We start from the raw sequence: 16,532 nt of genomic DNA on the forward strand, positions 1-16,532 counted from the left end.
TTCATCTGAAACTTACTGAAACAAATAGCACCACCTGCTGCCTCATTGCAGCAACGACCAGAGTCTGTACTCCTTCGGTATATTCTGCCAGTGACACCTTCGACAGGTGAGGAAAGTAACGGAGTACATTTACTTAAGTGCATTTTTGACGTACATTAAAGGGACTAAAGTGGGTTTTGTTTTTTTTAAAAGAGTGAAATATTGTACTTTTTTTTTTTTTTTTTTTTTTTTTTACTGTTACTTTTCAAATGATTTAAACTTTAAAACGTATTTAAATGAAAAGGAAATATATGATCATTTTATAAAATACACATTGTTCAATTTGAAAGTAGTGTTTCCAACCATTTTGACATGTGACGAGTTACAAACAAATCCACAACAAAGTGTGCAGTTGCTGCAAGGTCACAGATAAACTGAAATAAGATGAATATAAATATTCGTATCAGATGTTGTTGTTTTTTTTTCTTCAGCTCTCATACTTTTCCGAGGCCTTGTTTTCGGTAAAACGTTTCTGAAACATTGATAAATATGGATTAATTATCTTTTTTCCGTCATATACAATAACACCAATCAGTGTGTGTGTGGGCGTATCTTTTCTTTTCGCTTAGCAAACTAACACTATAACACTATAAATAAAACTAAACCTCATTAGAAAGTATGTTTAAAACAAATATCACGAACAATCAGGTGAATACCAGAGACACCCGTAACACGAGTAAACGTTTATTTTTTGGGGGGGTGGAGGAAAACCCGGATATCACAACGGAATCCCACGATGCATTGCGCCAAACGCAATTAAATTAAAATCGAGATAAAACACGCGGTTTTTCACAATGAAACCCGGCAAAGTTTGCTTCTCAATCGGCGTAAATGCCGCTTTCTGAACGTCGTGTAAAAAGCTTGACGTTAAAAAGTTCGATATTTGGGTCGACGCGGGGAACCGTCACGTACAACCGTATCGTCGCCATTCAAAGTGATCTGATGTCAGCTGTGAGAGTCAGTACACTCTTGTTTCTCTTCAGATCGTATAAATCTTTCGCCTTTTACTAAAGATTTCCGTGGAGAGGAACAATAAGAGCTTAACTCAATTTTTTGATGCTCTGCTCACGCGGGGCTTTCTGACGATGTCTAAAATAAAACTAATATAAAATAATAAAGTCTGACTTTCAACCCGTCAAACTTTCTCTGTATAATTTAGTTACAACACGTTTCGATAGTTATTATTTTACTTCAGTGAGATTTTTCATTCATAAATGTAACTCTTGGTCAGGGGGGGGCGTGGCTTTACGAAGGGGGGCGTGGCTTTACGCAACTCCACGTGACTTTTGACGCGTGTCTACGTTTTGGGTTTTTTTTTTTTTTTTGTATAAGTGTGAACATCAACAGCAGCAGGGAGAGAGGTCAAATATATTTGAACGTCAGATTTATATAACAATACGAACTATACAATTCACAAGAGTGATCAAGAAAGTTGCACAAAACTTTTGGCTTTTGGAAAAAGAAAAAAAAAAAAACACTAAATCCCATCATGCATTGCGCCGAAATAGTGAGGATTGTCACTCGAAAAGATGAATCTATGATCATTAAACAACACTGAAGTTTACAACGTACGGCTTCAAATTGGCCATTCGTATTAATAAGTGCTTAAGTCCCTTTAAAGTCTTAAATATAATCTCTTAATATCCTGGAGCTCCCGACTCAGCTGACTGTGTGGAAGGAGAGGAGGGTGGCTGGTTTTAATCTATATTAATCTTTTATTATTATTATTATTATTTTGAAAGCCCTGGAAGTCACAAATACTATGTTTTATATTTGAAAAGTGTGAACATCAGAAACATGCGTTTTAACCACAATACAAATATGAATTCACGTGAGTAACCGTGAAAAACACCAGCGAGTCCCAGCATGCATTGCGCTACAGTAAACCTTGCCATTCAAACTGTTGAAAGTCTACATATGTGATTCGCGGGTGTTTTATTATTTTTTCTACAGTGTATATATTAAGTTTGCGCATGTTGTAAACTGTTTTATTTTAAATGTATTTATTGTTAACCATCACTTAGCGTGGTAGCGTCGACAATGTGGTCGGTCCGCAGTGACGTTGTGATCAGTACGCTCTTGTTTCTCTTCAGATCGTATAAATCTTTCGCCTTTTACTAAAGATTTCCGTGGAGAGGAACAACAAGAGTTCAAATCAATTTTTTGATGCTCTGCTCACGCGGGGCTTTCTAATCATGTTCAATATCAAATCAAATAAGTAGTGATGGTGAGATGAAGCCTCGAACCACTTCAGCCGTGTGCTCACGAAACCACCTACTGGCCGAGTGTATAATCACAGGCAGCTGTATCTGAACCACATCATGTGATGCATTGAATTTCTGTGTCTGTTATAGTTGTTGGGAATGACTATGAATTACAAAAATGTATGACCAAATAATTTCTGTACATAAATTATCACATATGTGCATAATAAAATATTTTTGGAAAGTATTCTGTGTGTGTAAATTTTCCCAAAATGGTAGTATCATATGATATGGCAGGTTGTGTAATAATGTTTTTCTGTCACTTTAGGAAAATGGCATGGGCTTATAGCAGGCAGAGGACAGTGGAAGTGCTTGTGGAACTAGGACAATGATGTACAGGACAGGGGACATTTTATTCATTTTTATTCAGAAATAACAGTTTCTCAACAGTTTTTGGTTTTGTGGATGTCCACATGTCAGAAGTAAGGCTTCCACTTTAGCCTCAGCCTTCTCCTTAGCTGACTCGTACTTGGCCTCCACCGTGGCCTTCAGAGCCTAAAGGAAAAAATACATAGTGCTGAACTGTGAGACACAATAAAGTACTCATTTGTTTCATGCATGCACCCATACATACCTGCCTTGCAGGGAGGACATAATTAGGATCCAGTTTGGACACAAATGCCCTGAATCCAACATCATCCACAATACTGAAGGGCTGTGTGTCCTTCACTATCATGGAGACGAGGGCTTCATCCAGCTCTTGTTTTCTGGTGGCTGGTTAAAAGAGAATAAACACAGTGTCTGTTACCTGTCTTTATTTGCACAATAAACAAAAGTGAACAGGGAAAAATTGTGATGGTGCATTTGTAATATTGTAATGACTTACCTTGGCTGGGTGAAGCTCCAGTTTCCTCCTTATTCTCATGCAAGGCACGGTAACGCCTCAGCATGGATGAGGTGTTGTTATTGTACCCCAACTCCTTGGAGCACAATAAACACCTCACCTTTGAATAAAATAAGAAACTGTGAAAAATACAGTACTTGATAAGCAAACCTAATGTGTCTGAAATAGAGTTAGATTTAGCTTATTAGGAGTTATCAAATCAAAGTGTTCCCACACAGGGGAAATCCTCCTCTTCCCAGCTGGCTCCATCACCTACTACATCACCTATCCTGCTCTCCTCACTCTCCTAAATCTCCAAACTATATAAACGCTATCCAAACTATCCAAACTCTCAACTGACCTCAACTCTCCACCAACAACCCACATTTTGAATGGAGCCTGAGGGGTTTATATTGCTGTCAAACCTCCTGGCAAAATCTGAACCACTTCCCGAAGCAGTCACGTGGTACAGCCGGGCAGCGAGGCTTCGGACGTCATCATTTTTGTCTCCTCCCCTTAATGAAGCAAGCCTCGACACGCGCTTCGAGGAAACGCTCCCTCCGTTACTCGACACACAGCTTCGAAGCGTCGGCACATCTCGTAACATCACTACAAATAAGTCATCAGCCTATTTTAAATCAATAGTTCTCTGTTGATCAGATAACTTACCACTGAAATAGTTGTAATAAATTTATAATCTTAAAGTTATTTGCAGTGTTAAATTCTGCAGTATCTTCTGTTATTGGTCCTGATTATCCTAAAATTCATATTAATGATGATAATTACTTTGCAGAAGCACCATCAGTCTGCAGTCTATTTTATATTTGAAGGTGTGAACAATATAAACACATCAGGAAAAGATCAATTTGAGATGGAAACTTTAATACAACTATAACTTGAGAGGAGGTGGACATGGTGGAGGACAAGTACCTGGTGTCTCCATGACAACAGACTGAACTGGAAGACCAACATCAACGCTGTCTACAAGAAGGGGATGAGTCGACTCTTTTTCTTGAGGAAACTTCGATCCTTCAATGTGTGCAGCGAGATGTTGGAGATGTTCTACCATCTGTTGTGGCCAGTGAACTGTACTTCTAGTAGTCTGCTGGGGGAGCAGCGTTGGAGCCAGAGACACCAACAGACTTAACAAACTGGTGAAGAAGGCCGGCTCCATCATCGGCTACAAACTGGACAGTCTGGAAAAGGTGGTGGAGAGGAGGACGCTGAACAAACTGTTATCCATGTTGGATAATCCTGACCACCCTCTCCACCACCTGCTGCAGGGACAGAGGAGGACGATCTCCAAAAGATTCCTCCAGCCGCTGTCACAAGGACATCTTTCCTGATACAGGAGATCATTCCTGATACAGGAGATCGTTCCTGATACAGGAGATCATTCCTGCCGACCACAATAAGACTTTACAATAACTCACCTCTGGCAAAATCCATCACACAACAATAACACTGTTGACTGTGTTTCTTGGTTGTTTGTATATAATATATATAGATATATATACTGTACTGTATATACTGTATATACTGTGCATTTTATATTTTATATTTAATTTTTTTTACTGCTATTTTATTGCTTTCTATTATTCTATTATTATCTTATTGCTTCCTGTATGCTGCTGTAGAGAAAAAAAAATTCCCCTCGGGGATTAATAAAGTAACTACCTAACCTAACCTAACCTAACCTAACCTAACCTAACCTAACCTAACCTAACTTCTAGTGTCAGCAAGACAGTTGTGAACTTTTACTTTTGGATAACCCAGAAAAGAAAACCGAGTCCCATCATGCATTGCGCCATAGTAAGATTAACCATCACTTAGCGTGGTAGTGTCGACAATGTGGTCGGTCTGTCGTGACGTTGTGATCAGTACGCTCTTGTTTCTCTTCAGATCGTATAAATCTTTCGCCTTTTACTAAAGATTTCCGTGGAGAGGAACAACAAGAGTTCAAATCAATTTTTTGATGCTCTGCTCATGCGGGGCTTTCTAATTATGTTCAAAATCAAATCAAATACTTCATCTTATTTTAAATCAATAGTTCTCTGATGATCAGATAACTTACCACTGAAATAGTTGCAATAAATTTATAATCTTATAGCTATTTGCAGTGTTAAATTCTGCAGTATCTTCTGTTATTGGTCCTGATTATCCTAAAATTCATATTAATGATAATTACTTTGCAGAAGCACCATCAGTCTGCAGTCTATTTTATATTTGAAGGTGTGAACAATATAAACACATCAGGAAAAGATCAATTTGAGATGGAAACTTTAATACAGCTATAACTTGAGAGGAGGTGGACATGGTGGAGGAGAAGTACCTGGTGTCTCCATGACAACAGACTGAACTGGAAGACCAACATCAACGCTGTCTACAAGAAGGGGATGAGTCGACTCTTTTTCTTGAGGAAACTTCGATCCTTCAATGTGTGCAGCGAGATGTTGGAGATGTTCTACCATCTGTTGTGGCCAGTGAACTGTACTTCTAGTAGTCTGCTGGGGGAGCAGCGTTGGAGCCGGAGACACCAACAGACTTAACAAACTGGTGAAGAAGGCCGGCTCCATCATCGGCTACAAACTGGACAGTCTGGAAAAGGTGGTGGAGAGGAGGACGCTGAACAAACTGTTATCCATGTTGGATAATCCTGACCACCCTCTCCACCACCTGCTGCAGGGACAGAGGAGGACGATCTCCAAAAGATTCCTCCAGCCGCTGTCACAAGGACATCTTTCCTGATACAGGAGATCATTCCTGATGCAGGAGATCGTTCCTGATGCAGGAGTTCATTCCTGATACAGGAGATCGTTCCTGATACAGGAGATCATTCCTGATACAGGAGATCATTCCTGATACAGGAGATCATTCCTGCCGACCACAATAAGACTTTACAATAACTCACCTCTGGCAAAATACATCACACAACAATAACACTGTTGACTGTGTTTCTTGGTTTGTTTGTATATAATATATATATATATATAATGTACTGTATATACTGTGCATTTTATATTTTATATTTTTTACTGCTATTTTATTGCTTTTCTATTATTCTATTCTATTCTATTATTTTATTCTATTATTTCTATTATTATCTTATTGCTTCTGTATGCTGCTGTAGTGAAAATGTTTCCCCTCGGCGATTAATAAAGTAAATACCTACCTACCCACCTACCTACACACTGTATATACTGTATATACTGTGCATTTTATATTTTATATTTAATTTTTTTTACTGCTATTTTACTGCTATTTTATTGCTTTCTATTATTCTATTATTATCTTATTGCTTCCTGTATGCTGCTGTAGAGAAAAAAAATTTCCCCTCGGGGATTAATAAAGTAACTACCTAACCTAACCTAACCTAACCTAACCTAACCTAACCTAACCTAACCTAACCTAACCTAACCTAACTTCTAGTGTCAGCAAGACAGTTGTGAACTTTTACTTTTGGATAACCCAGAAAAGAAAACCGAGTCCCATCATGCATTGCGCCATAGTAAGATTAACCATCACTTAGCGTGGTAGTGTCGACAATGTGGTCGGTCTGTCGTGACGTTGTGATCAGTACGCTCTTGTTTCTCTTCAGATCGTATAAATCTTTCGCCTTTTACTAAAGATTTCCGTGGAGAGGAACAACAAGAGTTCAAATCAATTTTTTGATGCTCTGCTCATGCGGGGCTTTCTAATTATGTTCAAAATCAAATCAAATACTTCATCTTATTTTAAATCAATAGTTCACTGTTGATCAGATAATTTACCACTGAAATAGTTGCAATAAATTTATAATCTTATAGTTATTTGCAGTGTTAAATTCTGCAGTATCTTCTGTTATTGGTCCTGATTATCCTAAAATTCATATTAATGATAATTACTTTGCAGAAGCACCATCAGTCTGCAGTCTATTTTATATTTGAAGGTGTGAACAATATAAACACATCAGGAAAAGATCAATTTGAGATGGAAACTTTAATACAACTATAACTTGAGAGGAGGTGGACATGGTGGAGGAGGACAAGTACCTGGTGTCTCCATGACAACAGACTGAACTGGAAGACCAACATCAACGCTGTCTACAAGAAGGGGATGAGTCGACTCTTTTTCTTGAGGAAACTTCGATCCTTCAATGTGTGCAGCGAGATGTTGGAGATGTTCTACCATCTGTTGTGGCCAGTGAACTGTACTTCTAGTAGTCTGCTGGGGGAGCAGCGTTGGAGCCAGAGACACCAACAGACTTAACAAACTGGTGAAGAAGGCCGGCTCCATCATCGGCTACAAACTGGACAGTCTGGAAAAGGTGGTGGAGAGGAGGACGCTGAACAAACTGTTATCCATGTTGGATAATCCTGACCACCCTCTCCACCACCTGCTGCAGGGACAGAGGAGGACGATCTCCAAAAGATTCCTCCAGCTGCTGTCACAAGGACAGATACAGGAGATCATTCCTGATACAGGAGATCATTCCTGATACAAGAGATCATTCCTGATACAGGAGATCATTCCTGATACAGGAGATCGTTCCTGATACAGGAGATCATTCCTGCCGACCACAATAAGACTTTACAATAACTCACCTCTGGCAAAATCCATCACACAACAATAACACTGTTGACTGTGTTTCTTGGTTTGTTTGTATATAATATATATAGATATATACTGTACTGTATATATATATACATGTATATATATATATATATATATATATATGTTGACTGTGTTTCTTGGTTTGTTTGTATAAAATATATATATAGATATATAATGTACTGTATATACTGTGCATTTTATATTTTTCATTTTTTATTGCTATTTAGTGCTATTTTATTGCTTTTCTATTATTCTATTCTATTCTATTATATTCTATTATGTTATTCTATTATTTCTATTATTATCTTATTGCTTCTGTATGCTGCTGTAGCGAAAATGTTTCCCCTCGGGGATTAATAAAGTAAATACCTACCTACCCACCTACCTACACACTGTATATACTGTATATACTGTGCATTTTATATTTTATATTTAATTTTTTTTACTGCTATTTTACTGCTATTTTATTGCTTTCTATTATTCTATTATTATCTTATTGCTTCCTGTATGCTGCTGTAGAGAAAAAAAATTTCCCCTCGGGGATTAATAAAGTAACTACCTAACCTAACCTAACCTAACCTAACCTAACCTAACCTAACCTAACCTAACCTAACTTCTAGTGTCAGCAAGACAGTTGTGAACTTTTACTTTTGGATAACCCAGAAAAGAAAACGGAGTCCCATCATGCATTGCGCCATAGTAAGATTAACCATCACTTAGCGTGGTAGTGTCGACAATGTGGTCGGTCTGTCGTGACGTTGTGATCAGTACGCTCTTGTTTCACTTCAGATCGTATAAATCTTTCGCCTTTTACTAAAGATTTCCGTGGAGAGGAACAACAAGAGTTCAAATCAATTTTTTGATGCTCTGCTCACGCGGGGCTTTCTAATTATGTTCAATATCAAATCAAATACTTCATCTTATTTTAAATCAATAGTTCTCTGATGATCAGATAATTTACCACTGAAATAGTTGTAATAAATTTATTTCTTATAGTTATTTACAGTTAAATTCTGCAGTACCTTCTGTTATTGGCCTGATTATCTTAAAATTCATATTAATGACAATTACTTTGCAGAAGCACCATCAGTCTGCAGTCTATTTTATATTTGAAGGTGTGAACAATATAAACACATCAGGAAAAGATCAATTTGAGATGGAAACTTTAATACAACTATAACTTGAGAGGAGGTGGACATGGTGGAGGAGGACAAGTACCTGGTGTCTCCATGACAACACACTGAACTGGAAGACCAACATCAACGCTGTCTACAAGAAGGGGATGAGTCGACTCTTTTTCTTGAGGAAACTTCGATCCTTCAATGTGTGCAGCGAGATGTTGGAGATGTTCTACCATCTGTTGTGGCCAGTGAACTGTACTTCTAGTAGTCTGCTGGGGGAGCAGCGTTGGAGCCAGAGACACCAACAGACTTAACAAACTGGTGAAGAAGGCCGGCTCCATCATCGGCTACAAACTGGACAGTCTGGAAAAGGTGGTGGAGAGGAGGACGCTGAACAAACTGTTATCCATGTTGGATAATCCTGACCACCCTCTCCACCACCTGCTGCAGGGACAGAGGAGGACGATCTTCAAAAGATTCCTCCAGCCGCTGTCACAAGGACAGATACAGGAGATCATTCCTGATGCAGGAGATCGTTCCTGATGCAGGAGTTCATTCCTGATACAGGAGATCATTCCTGCCGACCACAATAAGACTTTACAATAACTCACCTCTGGCAAAATACATCACACAACAATAACACTGTTGACTGTGTTTCTTGGTTTGTTTGTATATAATATATATATATATAATGTACTGTATATACTGTGCATTTTATATTTTATATTTTTTACTGCTATTTTATTGCTTTTCTATTATTCTATTCTATTCTATTATTTTATTCTATTATTTCTATTATTATCTTATTGCTTCTGTATGCTGCTGTAGTGAAAATGTTTCCCCTCGGCGATTAATAAAGTAAATACCTACCTACCCACCTACCTACACACTGTATATACTGTATATACTGTGCATTTTATATTTTATATTTAATTTTTTTTACTGCTATTTTACTGCTATTTTATTGCTTTCTATTATTCTATTATTATCTTATTGCTTCCTGTATGCTGCTGTAGAGAAAAAAAATTTCCCCTCGGGGATTAATAAAGTAACTACCTAACCTAACCTAACCTAACCTAACCTAACCTAACCTAACCTAACCTAACCTAACCTAACTTCTAGTGTCAGCAAGACAGTTGTGAACTTTTACTTTTGGATAACCCAGAAAAGAAAACCGAGTCCCATCATGCATTGCGCCATAGTAAGATTAACCATCACTTAGCGTGGTAGTGTCGACAATGTGGTCGGTCTGTCGTGACGTTGTGATCAGTACGCTCTTGTTTCTCTTCAGATCGTATAAATCTTTCGCCTTTTACTAAAGATTTCCGTGGAGAGGAACAACAAGAGTTCAAATCAATTTTTTGATGCTCTGCTCATGCGGGGCTTTCTAATTATGTTCAAAATCAAATCAAATACTTCATTTTATTTTAAATCAATAGTTCACTGTTGATCAGATAACTTACCACTGAAATAGTTGCAATTAATTTATAATCTTATAGTTATTTGCAGTGTTAAATTCTGCAGTATCTTCTGTTATTGGTCCTGATTATCCTAAAATTCATATCAATGATAATTACTTTGCAGAAGCACCATCAGTCTGCAGTCTATTTTATATTTGAAGGTGTGAACAATATAAACACATCAGGAAAAGATCAATTTGAGATGGAAACTTTAATACAACTATAACTTGAGAGGAGGTGGACATGGTGGAGGAGAAGTACCTGGTGTCTCCATGACAACACACTGAACTGGAAGACCAACATCAACGCTGTCTACAAGAAGGGGATGAGTCGACTCTTTTTCTTGAGGAAACTTCGATCCTTCAATGTGTGCAGCGAGATGTTGGAGATGTTCTACCATCTGTTGTGGCCAGTGAACTGTACTTCTAGTAGTCTGCTGGGGGAGCAGCGTTGGAGCCAGAGACACCAACAGACTTAACAAACTGGTGAAGAAGGCCGGCTCCATCATCGGCTACAAACTGGACAGTCTGGAAAAGGTGGTGGAGAGGAGGACGCTGAACAAACTGTTATCCATGTTGGATAATCCTGACCACCCTCTCCACCACCTGCTGCAGGGACAGAGGAGGACGATCTCCAAAAGATTCCTCCAGCTGCTGTCACAAGGACATCGTTCCTGATACAGGAGATCATTCCTGATGCAGATCATTCCTGATACAGGAGATCATTCCTGATACAGGAGATCATTCCTGATGCAGATCATTCCTGATACAGGAGATCATTCCTGATACAGGAGATCATTCCTGCCGACCACAATAAGACTTTACAATAACTCACCTCTGGCAAAATCCATCACACAACAATAACACTGTTGACTGTGTTTCTTGGTTTGTTTGTATATAATATATATAGATATATACTGTACTGTATATATATATACATGTATATATATATATATATATATATATATATATATATATATATATATATATATATGTTGACTGTGTTTCTTGGTTTGTTTGTATAAAATATATATATAGATATATAATGTACTGTATATACTGTGCATTTTATATTTTTTATTTTTTATTGCTATTTAGTGCTATTTTATTGCTTTTCTATTATTCTATTCTATTCTATTATATTCTATTATGTTATTCTATTATTTCTATTATTATCTTATTGCTTCTGTATGCTGCTGTAGCGAAAATGTTTCCCCTCGGCGATTAATAAAGTAAATACCTACCTACCCACCTACCTACACACTGTATATACTGTATATACTGTGCATTTTATATTTTATATTAAATTTTTTTTACTGCTATTTTACTGCTATTTTATTGCTTTCTATTATTCTATTATTATCTTATTGCTTCCTGTATGCTGCTGTAGCAGAAAAATTTCCCCTCGGGGATTAATAAAGTAACTACCTAACCTTACCTTACCTAACCTAACCTAACCTAACCTAACCTAACCTAACCTAACCTAACCTAACCTAACTTCTCGTGTCACCAAGACAGTTGTGAACTTTTACTTTTGGATAACCCGGAAAAGAACACCGAGTCCCATCATGCATTGCGCCATAGTAAGATTAACCATCACTTAGCGTGGTAGTGTCGACAATGTGGTCGGTCTGTCGTGACGTTGTGATCAGTACGCTCTTGTTTCTCTTCAGATCGTATAAATCTTTCGCCTTTTACTAAAGATTTCCGTGGAGAGGAACAACAAGAGTTCAAATCAATTTTTTGATGCTCTGCTGACGCGGGGCTTTCTAATCATGTTCAATATCAAATCAAATACTTCATCTTATTTTAAATCAATAGTTCTCTGATGATCAGATAACTTACCACTGAAATAGTTGTAATAAATTTATTTCTTATAGTTATTTACAGTTAAATTCTGCAGTACCTTCTGTTATTGGCCTGATTATCTTAAAATTCATATTAATGACAATTACTTTGCAGAAGCACCATCAGTCTGCAGTCTATTTTATATTTGAAGGTGTGAACAATATAAACACATCAGGAAAAGATCAATTTGAGATGGAAACTTTAATACAACTATAACTTGAGAGGAGGTGGACATGGTGGAGGAGGACAAGTACCTGGTGTCTCCATGACAACACACTGAACTGGAAGACCAACATCAACGCTGTCTACAAGAAGGTGATGAGTCGACTCTTTTTCTTGAGGAAACTTCGATCCTTCAATGTGTGCAGCGAGATGTTGGAGATGTTCTACCATCTGTTGTGGCCAGTGAACTGTACTTCTAGTAGTCTGCTGGGGGAGCAGCGTTGGAGCCAGAGACACCAACAGACTTAACAAACTGGTGAAGAAGGCCGGCTCCATCATCGGCTACAAACTGGACAGTCTGGAAAAGGTGGTGGAGAGGAGGACGCTGAACAAACTGTTATCCATGTTGGATAATCCTGACCACCCTCTCCACCACCTGCTGCAGGGACAGAGGAGGACGATCTCCAAAAGATTCCTCCAGCCGCTGTCACAAGGACAGATACAGGAGATCATTCCTGATGCAGGAGATCGTTCCTGATGCAGGAGTTCATTCCTGATACAGGAGATCATTCCTGATACAGGAGATCATTCCTGATACAGGAGATCATTCCTGCCGACCACAATAAGACTTTACAATAACTCACCTCTGGCAAAATACATCACACAACAATAACACTGTTGACTGTGTTTCTTGGTTTGTTTGTATATAATATATATATATATAATGTACTGTATATACTGTGCATTTTATATTTTATATTTTTTACTGCTATTTTATTGCTTTTCTATTATTCTATTCTATTCTATTATTTTATTCTATTATTTCTATTATTATCTTATTGCTTCTGTATGCTGCTGTAGTGAAAATGTTTCCCCTCGGCGATTAATAAAGTAAATACCTACCTACCCACCTACCTACACACTGTATATACTGTATATACTGTGCATTTTATATTTTATATTTAATTTTTTTTACTGCTATTTTACTGCTATTTTATTGCTTTCTATTATTCTATTATTATCTTATTGCTTCCTGTATGCTGCTGTAGCAGAAAAATTTCCCCTCGGGGATTAATAAAGTAACTACCTAACCTTACCTTACCTAACCTAACCTAACCTAACCTAACCTAACCTAACCTAACCTAACCTAACCTAACTTCTCGTGTCACCAAGACAGTTGTGAACTTTTACTTTTGGATAACCCGGAAAAGAACACCGAGTCCCATCATGCATTGCGCCATAGTAAGATTAACCATCACTTAGCGTGGTAGTGTCGACAATGTGGTCGGTCTGTCGTGACGTTGTGATCAGTACGCTCTTGTTTCTCTTCAGATCGTATAAATCTTTCGCCTTTTACTAAAGATTTCCGTGGAGAGGAACAACAAGAGTTCAAATCAATTTTTTGATGCTCTGCTCACGCGGGGCTTTCTAATCATGTTCAAAATCAAATCAAATACTTCATCTTATTTTAAATCAATAGTTCTCTGATGATCAGATAACTTACCACTGAAATAGTTGTAATAAATTTATTTCTTATAGTTATTTACAGTTAAATTCTGCAGTATCTTCTGTTATTGGCCTGATTATCTTAAAATTCATATTAATGATAATTACTTTGCAGAAGCACCATCAGTCTGCAGTCTATTTTATATTTGAAGGTGTGAACAATATAAACACATCAGGAAAAGATCAATTTGAGATGGAAACTTTAATACAACTATAACTTCTCGTGTCACCAAGACAGTTGTGAACTTTTATTTTTGGATAACCCGGAAAAGGAAACCGAATCCCATCATGCATTGCGTCATAGTAAGATGCACCATCACTGACCGTGGTAGTGTTGACAATGTGGTAGGTCTGTGATCACGTGCCAGGAAGTACGCTCTTGTTTCTCTTCAGATCGTATAAATCTTTCGCCTTTTACTAAAGATTTCCGTGGAGAGGAACAACAAGAGTTCAAACTAATTTTTTGATGCTCTGCTCACGCGGGGCTTTCTAATCATGTTCAAAGTAAAAATGCTAATTCCAACTTCCTGTGACCATTTTCCGTGAAGTAATAATAATAATAATAATAATAATAAACTATATTATTATAGTTTGCACTGTTCATACAGGAAATGCAGCTCAAAATGCTTTACAGCAAGACAATTATACAGTGTTTCACATAAAAACATATAAAGGAACATTTAAACATATAGAAAAGAAATGCAGATGCTTAACATTTAAACACAAATAGAGTTATAATATAATCAATATGCATTAGAGAGCTTCAAGAGTAGGTAGTTAAAGACTAATGTTAAGAGATATGTTTGCCGAGTTAGTTTCTCTGATATCTAACAGGTGGTTTGGTTCCACAGCTTTGGAGCTTTCAGCTACCAAAAGCTGAATCCCAATTTACTTCTGGCTGTTGCTGCTGGGAACCTCCAATAAACCAGCAGCAGATGATCCCGTGTTCTCGAAGGCTCATAGTTCACCAGAGAGTTAGCGATGTAACCTCTCGGTCCGAGCCCATTAAGAGCTTTGCATTTGAGTAGGAGGAGCTTAAAGTCAAGCCTGTGTCTTGGTTCTGGTTAAATACTCGAGCTGCAGAGTTTTGGATGAGCTGAAGTCTCTCGGTTGTTGATGGTCCGGTCCAGTCGGCTGGAAACAAAGGCACAAATCAACTTTACGGCGTCTTTCTGATTTTATAAATAACCGCCGCACCTCAACGATGTTTTTACGGTGGAAAAAAATAAGTTTTGGTCACCTTGTTAATGTGGGCCTTGAGACTTAGATCTCGTGACCTCTGATCTTACCCACTTTTACCCATTTTTATTTTTGCTTCGGGGCCGAGTCAGAGGATTTCTGTTTCATCCTCCTTTAATTTTAGGACATTTTTGCTCATCCATTTATTTATTACTAAAAGACAATGAGTGAGCGCATGGAAACAATGATAAATATGAAAACAAACATTGTCCTCTTTAAAGATGTTCCCCAGCAACAGCATGTAGAGTGAGAACAGTAAAGGACCGAGGCAGCTTCCCTGTGGAACCCCACACGTTCCTCTGACACTTGATCTCTTCTGCTGACATAAAACTATTATTTATTTGCACTGAAACTATCTTTTCAAGTATCTTACTAATAAATGTGAGGTTGGATGTTTGGCCTGTAGCTGGTCGATGCAAAAATGCCTGTTTGAAGGGATGTGTTTATAATCTCAAGGACATGACTTGAAATGCTGTTGAATACCTGCTTAAAAAAAAAGGCATTGGTATCAGTTCACGACAGGAAGTGGAGGAGTTATACCCAGCGACAGTAATGTCACGTACCGACTTTACCTTTAGGACTGTATCTTGAGGATCAATGAAGTTCTATCTTTTCTGGTTGTTGTTTCATATAATTTTTGGGCCTGTTTGTGTCAGAGAGCTAATAAGCTAACTGCTAACATCAACCAATAATAATTTTTTTTTTTTTTTTTTTTTTAAAGGCCTTTGTCAGTTTTGGTAACATTTGAATAAAGAGTTGTGGCATCACACATGTTATGTGATTTTGCATATTTTAATAAATACAGTGACAGACTTTTTATATAAGCACTGCCATCCTATAATTAGACCTACTGCAGGTCTGCGTAATACTCCTTTAGTCTATATGCGCCTCCATTGTCAGGATTAAGTATTTTTCATTGCATGATAGTAAATTTGATTTCTTGGCGTTGTGTTTGTTTGCTGTATAAAACAAGCTGTTTGACTACATCATGTTAGGTACTGAAAACTTATTGCAGATATATGTCACTAATTTCCAAATGTCTTTAACTAAAATTATTGATCGAGAAAATAATCAGCAGATAAACTTACTTCTACACGATTACATTTCAGGGGCAATAGCCAGAATATTTTTTTTTTTTTTTTTTAAATCCTGAAGTCATGCATATCTTCTTATTGTTCTTATTGTTACTTTACAGATTAATATTGATATTGATTAATATTGATACAGATTACAGAGCATGATGACGATGCATCATATATTTTTTGTGTCCGTAAAAACCGTAGGTCAGATACGTGTAGTAATAAGTACAATACTTGACTTTTGATGTTAGTGACGTGTACATATGACAGTGACATAAAATAGAAACACAAATAATTAACAGTAATTGTACTTGAGTTACTCTCCACCACTCTGAAACTCTAATCATTTTAAATTCCTCAAAAACGAGCCAGTTTTCCTGAAAAAGAATCAAAGATACC

The 16,532-nt window shown here is 37.4% G+C and overlaps 9 non-coding genes across 9 annotated transcripts; all 9 read left to right on the top strand.

Moving 5' to 3' along the window:
* Positions 1-1,003: 1,003 nt before the first annotated feature.
* LOC138204885 (U5 spliceosomal RNA) lies at positions 1,004-1,116 on the top strand. Its single transcript, XR_011178828.1, has one exon. It is a non-coding gene; the product is annotated as a U5 spliceosomal RNA (small nuclear RNA).
* Positions 1,117-2,112: 996 nt separating this feature from the next.
* Positions 2,113-2,226, top strand: LOC138204886 (U5 spliceosomal RNA). The gene has a single exon (XR_011178829.1). It is a non-coding gene; the product is annotated as a U5 spliceosomal RNA (small nuclear RNA).
* A 2,782-nt stretch (positions 2,227-5,008) lies between these two features.
* On the top strand, positions 5,009-5,122 carry LOC138204884 (U5 spliceosomal RNA). Its single transcript, XR_011178827.1, has one exon. It is a non-coding gene; the product is annotated as a U5 spliceosomal RNA (small nuclear RNA).
* A 1,582-nt stretch (positions 5,123-6,704) lies between these two features.
* On the top strand, positions 6,705-6,818 carry LOC138204891 (U5 spliceosomal RNA). The gene has a single exon (XR_011178833.1). It is a non-coding gene; the product is annotated as a U5 spliceosomal RNA (small nuclear RNA).
* A 1,670-nt stretch (positions 6,819-8,488) lies between these two features.
* Positions 8,489-8,602, top strand: LOC138204890 (U5 spliceosomal RNA). The gene has a single exon (XR_011178832.1). It is a non-coding gene; the product is annotated as a U5 spliceosomal RNA (small nuclear RNA).
* Positions 8,603-10,111: 1,509 nt separating this feature from the next.
* On the top strand, positions 10,112-10,225 carry LOC138204892 (U5 spliceosomal RNA). The gene has a single exon (XR_011178834.1). It is a non-coding gene; the product is annotated as a U5 spliceosomal RNA (small nuclear RNA).
* Positions 10,226-11,952: 1,727 nt separating this feature from the next.
* LOC138204888 (U5 spliceosomal RNA) lies at positions 11,953-12,066 on the top strand. The gene has a single exon (XR_011178831.1). It is a non-coding gene; the product is annotated as a U5 spliceosomal RNA (small nuclear RNA).
* A 1,555-nt stretch (positions 12,067-13,621) lies between these two features.
* Positions 13,622-13,735, top strand: LOC138204887 (U5 spliceosomal RNA). The gene has a single exon (XR_011178830.1). It is a non-coding gene; the product is annotated as a U5 spliceosomal RNA (small nuclear RNA).
* A 454-nt stretch (positions 13,736-14,189) lies between these two features.
* On the top strand, positions 14,190-14,302 carry LOC138204894 (U5 spliceosomal RNA). The gene has a single exon (XR_011178836.1). It is a non-coding gene; the product is annotated as a U5 spliceosomal RNA (small nuclear RNA).
* Positions 14,303-16,532: the final 2,230 nt, after the last annotated feature.

This window comes from Embiotoca jacksoni, unplaced genomic scaffold (genome assembly GCF_022577435.1).
Source record: "Embiotoca jacksoni isolate LCO1_2020_lvr unplaced genomic scaffold, fEmbJac1.0.p SCAF_26, whole genome shotgun sequence".
NCBI classification, from domain to species: domain Eukaryota; kingdom Metazoa; phylum Chordata; class Actinopteri; family Embiotocidae; genus Embiotoca; species Embiotoca jacksoni.